Source organism: Leuresthes tenuis, unplaced genomic scaffold (assembly GCF_036924035.1).
Source record: "Leuresthes tenuis unplaced genomic scaffold, fLeuTen1.0.hap1 SCAF_178, whole genome shotgun sequence".
In the NCBI taxonomy this organism is placed as follows: domain Eukaryota; kingdom Metazoa; phylum Chordata; class Actinopteri; order Atheriniformes; family Atherinopsidae; genus Leuresthes; species Leuresthes tenuis.
The window spans coordinates 14,999-20,727 of NW_027325532.1; the positions used below are offsets into that span (position 1 = coordinate 14,999).

The window sequence follows — 5,729 nt, forward strand, 5'->3', positions numbered from 1 at the left end:
GTTTAAATCTTTCAAGACATGGTAAATATGAAGGACAAAGCAGTTTTAACATAGTTTGAGTGAAGGAATTCATTTTATAGATAAAATCCCAAGAGTCTGCTGAGAAAAGAGAGTGAATGCGAAGTAGACTTTAACACGGCTCTGGGAGCGAGCCGAGTGTGGGCTAACCGGGAGAATTGCTTGAAAGAAACGCGACACCGAATGAGCGGTCAGAACAAAGCCTCAATACGGTGTTCCCGTGGTGTTTTTGTTGCTGCCTTGTCGATTGCACAGGGGCAAGCGTTTCAACCAAGCAACGCTCACCATGGGGAAGGTGGCTATGGCAACTAGCCTGATGCCCTGCTCCCGCAGTGACGGATAATCGTACTCTGGTTTCTCTTCATAACATACAAGTCTTTCGCCTTTTACTAAAGACTTTCGTGGAGAGCAGCACTAATGAGTTGTTTCTATTTTTGGCAGGCTTTACCTTTGCGGGTGAAGCCCTTTCTGTCTGTGCAAAAGAAATCTTGTTACTGTGCAGAGTGACTTCTCTGAGTAGAGTCGCCTTACTTGTTGCGATTTTGCCGATGTTCGAAGCTGGAGTGCAAAGTTGTTGCTTGAATGGTGCTTGCTGGAGCATGCGGGAGTGCAAAGTTATACCATTTAAAAGGGCTGAAGAGTGCTCAGTGCAGCGGGTGGGCGGAGGTGCAACGTGACACTCTGGCCACCTATGGCCATAAAAAGAACACTGCTACAAGTGCGCATTGTGCCAGCAAGGGCCCTCGGACCTGAAACAGTGGACAGTTATCGCTTCTCGGCCTTTTGGCTAAGATCAAGTGTAGTATCTGTTCTTATCAGTTTAATGTGTCCTCTATACGAGGACTACATATTAAATGGATTTTTAAGAATAGGAGTTGAAAAAGAAGCTTGCTCCGTTCACTCCAAGCATCGACCCAGTACTGCAGTGCCGCTGGGAACGGTGCGCTCTTCTCTGCTCTTGTGAAAAAGCAAACAGCGGTGCAGGATGGAAGTTTCAGGGAGCCCAAGATGAAACTTTCTTTTAATCTGCTGAGAAAAGAGAGTGAATGCGAAGTAGACTTTAACACAGCTCTGGAAGCGAGCCGAGTGTGGGCTAACCGGGAGAATTGCTTGAAAGAAACGTGACACCGAATGAGTGGTCAGAACAAAGCCTCAATACGGTGTTCCCGTGGTGTTTGTGGCTGCCTTGTCTTTTGCACAGAGTAAAAGACAAGGCAGCCATCGAATAGGGCCCGATTGTTCCTACTTGGTCAGCCGAGGAGCAAGGGGGGGGAGCAAGCGTCTCAACCAAGCAAATCTCACCAAGTAGGAACAATCGGGCCCTATTCGATTGCTGCAACACCTGAAAGAGATATTGATGCGAGACCCGATCAAAAGCTTTTTCAAAGTCTAAATTTAAGATGACAAGCCGGGTGTTTCTGTCTCTAGCGTAATCAATGATGTCTCGAATCAGTACGAGGCTGTCGGTGAGTTGTCTCTCTGAGATGGCACAAGCCTGGTCTGGGTGAATTACCTCCTCTAAAAAAGAGGACATCCGTGTCGTTAAAACCTTGCTAAAAAGTTTACAGTCAAAGTTTAAAAGTGTGATGGGCCTCCAATTCTTTAGGTCAGTCTTATCATTTTTATCAGAAGTGAAGAAATAAATGAATGCCTATCAACAAATGTTGGATCTAAACTCTAGTGCTTCCTCTAAAATAATTTCCTTTCTCAATTTAGAAATGTGTGTGTGTAAGTCACAACACCCGTGACACCAAAACGGCTTTCTTTTCTCTACACTCTGCACTGTGAGCACACACACCAAATGAGAAAGGCTTTTTTCTCTCTTTTCTACATTATGGACTGTGGGGACACCAAACCGCTCTCTCTTTTTTTTTTTATCGTGTGCCAGGGCGTTGTCTCACGTATTAGATTGTGCTTAAGATACGAATGGGTTTTATCAGTCACATCAGAATCCATACATACTGATCCTCCCGTAATAAAATGGTCGGATCTTATCAAACACACTTTGTTTCTTGTGACAATCAAGTCAGCGAAACAGCGTATACACGTCAAGACACTGAATCAAGTTTGCCACAAGAACTCATAAGTTTGGCAGTATTGCTCTGCCGTCAGCAATCATACATCAATTTTATTTTCGTGAGACATGTGCAGGCACCTGTTCATCTACTGTTCTATCACTATGAATTAGTTTATCTATTATCAATAAGGATACTTCTACAACTACTCTATCAAAGTATGTCCGGACTTCTTACGTTGTCAGTTGCTATATATGAATAAGTGGGTAGCTACTGAGAAGCATTAAGCATGTCACACAGCCCAAACATATAACATTTCAGGACACACCACACAGTTAACAACCACAGTGAAGCGTGTCAAAGCCCAGACATGTAACATTCAACAGGACACTTACACAACACATTCAAATCAAACAGTCAGACAACATACAAGAACATATACCCCAGTCGGCATTGCTCCCTGCCTATTTTCCTACAGCTCACCATGTGTGCGCACACCTTTATTCACAAACTCTTCAACTTATACTCTTTTACCGAAGCTGCTACAGCTCGATTGGCCGAATACCGAATAATCCTAATTCGGTGAATTTGACATCTGCCTTACATGTAACAGATTAGCGGTTTAGCAGTTTTGATTTAGTTTGAGTGAAGGAATTCATTTTATAGCAAAATCCGAAATCGTGAAGAACTCATGAAAGTAAGCTTATTCTCGGATTCCTGAAACTTTAGATTTGCTATTTCTTTTACTGCAAAGTACAACGTTGGTTTTTTTGTTTAAATCTTTCAAGACATGGTAAATATGAAGGACAAAGCAGTTTTAACATAGTTTGAGTGAAGGAATTCATTTTATTGATAAAATCCCAAAAGTCTGCTGAGAAAAGAGAGTGAATGCGAAGTAGACTTTAACACGGCTCTGGGAGCGAGCCGAGTGCGGGCTAACCGGGAGAATTGCTTGAAAGAAACGCGACACCGAATGAGCGGTCAGAACAAAGCCTCAATACGGTTTTCCCGTGGTGTTTTTGTTGCTGCCTTGTCTTTTGCACAGAGTAAAAGACAAGGCAGCCATCGAATAGGGCCCGATTGTTCCTACTTGGTCAGCCGAGGAGCAAGGGGGGGGGGGGGGGGGGGGCAAGCGTCTCAACCAAGCAAAGCTCACCATGGGGAAGGTGGCTATGCCAACTAGCCTGATGCCCTGCTCCCGCAGTGACGGATAATCGTACTCTGGTTTCTCTTCATAACGTACAAGTCTTTCGCCTTTTACTAAAGACTTCTGTGGAGAGCAGCACTAATGAGTTGTTTCTATTTTTGGCAGGCTTTACCTTTGCGGGTGAAGCCCTTTCTGTCTGTGCAAAAGAAATCTTGTTACTGTGCAGAGTGACTTCTCTGAGTAGAGTCGCCTTACTTGTTGCGACTGTGCCGATGTTCGAAGCTGGAGTGCAAAGTTGTTGCTTGAATGGTGCTTGCTGGAGCGTGCGGGAGTGCAAAGTTATACCATTTAAAAGGGCTGAAGAGTGCTCAGTGCAGCGGGTGGGCGGAGGTGCAAAGTGACACTCTGGCCACCTATGGCCATAAAAAGAACAGGGGTGTTAGCGGACAAGTGCGCATTGTGCCAGGAAGGGCCCTCGGACGTGAACCAGTGGACAGTTGTCGCTTCTCGGCCTTTTGGCTAAGATCAAGTGTAGTATCTGTTCTTATCAGTTTAATATCTGATATGTCCTCTATACGAGGACTACATATTAAATGGATTTTTAGCAATAGGAGTTGAAAAAGTAGCTTGCTCCGTTCACTCCAAGCATTGACCCCGTACTGCAGTGCCGCTGGGAACGGTGCGCTCTTCTCTACTCTTGTGAAAAAGCAAACAGCGGTGCAGGATGCAAGTTTCAGGGAGCCCAAGATGAAACTTTCTTTTAGTCTGCTGAGAAAAGAGAGTGAATGCGAAGTAGACTTTAACACGGCTCTGGGAGCGAGTCGAGTGCGGGCTAACCGGGAGAATTGCTTGAAAGAAACGCCATACCAAATGAGCGGTCAGAACAAAGCCTCAATACAGTGTTCCCGTTGTGTTTTTGTTGCTGCCGCTGTTTGCTTTTTCACAAGAGCGCACCTGTTGAGGGGGGGCCTGGGGGGGCCTGGGTGATGGTGGGTCTCAGGCCCGGGCTGCTGCGACTGGTGTGACCGGGTGGTTTGTTTGTATGTTTTTTGTTGTTGTTTGTTTGTTTTTTGTAGAGGTCCTCCGGAGTGGGGTTGGGTTGAGTGGGGTGGGGCGGGATGGGTACCTTCTGGGGGTACAGTAGCTCCCAGAATATGGTCGCTGCAGGCCCCGAGCCTGGTGGACATCAGGCCCTCCTGTCCTGTGTTGGCTCCCTTTTAAAAAGTACAGAACTTAGAACAGGTCTAGTCCCTGGCTTTCGGCAGAACTGTCTTCTTTACTTTTTTTTTTTTTCCCCTTATCGTGTTCAGCATTATGGCAGCAGAATTGTAGTCTGAATACCTTTGATGCCAAACAGATTTGCTTTGCCAAGGGAAGTTTTATAAATGTAAAGCTCCCCTTGATGCCCATTTATTTATTTCTGTTTACAATATATGACATGTAATAGAACTGAACCGGACCGGGGGACAAGGAAAGAAGAAGAGGAAAGAAGAGAAAAACAGAACATACATCGCATACAACACAGCTGTGGATATAGATGACCTGAGACGACATGATAATACATCAACTGCTTAGCGACCATACTACTGGACTAATGAATGTGGTTGTGTGTGTGTGAGAACATGCAACACCCATGGCACAGGACCTACATGATAACCGTGCTTAGTTATGAGTGTATAAGCGTACAGGGCCACAATCCACAGCCCCCCCAAGCAATCAGAAGCAGGCAGAGAGGGCCACAAGACCCAGGCCACCAGCAGCCCCCACAGAGCACAGAACCCAGGAAGCCCACCGCAGGGGCAACCACGCATCCACCCAGAAGACTGCAGAGGAAGCCCCCGGAAAGAGCCCCCATAAGCATAGGGCAGAGGCCCTCCGGGAGCCAGGGGCAACAGCCCACCGACGTCGCCAGGCCCCAGCCGCCCAGACATGGGCCGTGCACTGGATCCGGGCCCCAGGAGCCCGAGCGCCCCCAAACCCCCCGACAGAGGCCCCACCCAATACCCAGGAGGGCCAAGCGCCCCAGACAGCCACACAGTGGGTCAGCGCCTGCCCCAGCACCCCTGGCCAAGTGCCCTGGGAGTCAAGACGTGCCCACAGGTGGGTGAAGTCGCGAGCAGCGGAGAGAGGCCACGCCGCCCCCCCCATCGGGAGAAGCACAGGCAGGCCAGGCGACAGCAAGTCCAAGATCCAGGCCCAATCATTACCACACACACTTTCATGTCCCATACATCCACACGTCCTCCCTCCCTCGACTCCGCTGGGGTGTAGTGCAGCGGGCACACCAGGGGGCCAGCAGCCCCCCAGCCACCACAGACCCCAAACCAGCAGAACAATTAATTAATCCTCCTGGCCCCTCCCGCCCCGAGCAGCAACCAGGAAGCAGGGGTGTGCGAAGAAGACCCCTCCCCTCACCCTTCTGGCTCTTCAATATTTTCTAATAGTGAGCAATTAAAATTGAGGGGCAGCCAAACTTGTAGAACTGGGAGCGTGGCCCTCTGGGCAGCCTACATACCCAAAGAGCCCCGCCCACCAGATGCCACTCAGTG

At 48.0% G+C, this 5,729-nt stretch overlaps 4 non-coding genes across 4 annotated transcripts; all 4 read left to right on the plus strand.

Moving 5' to 3' along the window:
• Positions 1 to 363: 363 nt before the first annotated feature.
• Positions 364 to 477, plus strand: LOC140287932 (U5 spliceosomal RNA). Its single transcript, XR_011911876.1, has one exon. It is a non-coding gene; the product is annotated as a U5 spliceosomal RNA (small nuclear RNA).
• A 308-nt stretch (positions 478 to 785) lies between these two features.
• On the plus strand, positions 786 to 969 carry LOC140287936 (U2 spliceosomal RNA). The gene has a single exon (XR_011911879.1). It is a non-coding gene; the product is annotated as a U2 spliceosomal RNA (small nuclear RNA).
• A 2,280-nt stretch (positions 970 to 3,249) lies between these two features.
• Positions 3,250 to 3,363, plus strand: LOC140287937 (U5 spliceosomal RNA). The gene has a single exon (XR_011911880.1). It is a non-coding gene; the product is annotated as a U5 spliceosomal RNA (small nuclear RNA).
• Positions 3,364 to 3,679: 316 nt separating this feature from the next.
• On the plus strand, positions 3,680 to 3,870 carry LOC140287928 (U2 spliceosomal RNA). Its single transcript, XR_011911873.1, has one exon. It is a non-coding gene; the product is annotated as a U2 spliceosomal RNA (small nuclear RNA).
• Positions 3,871 to 5,729: the final 1,859 nt, after the last annotated feature.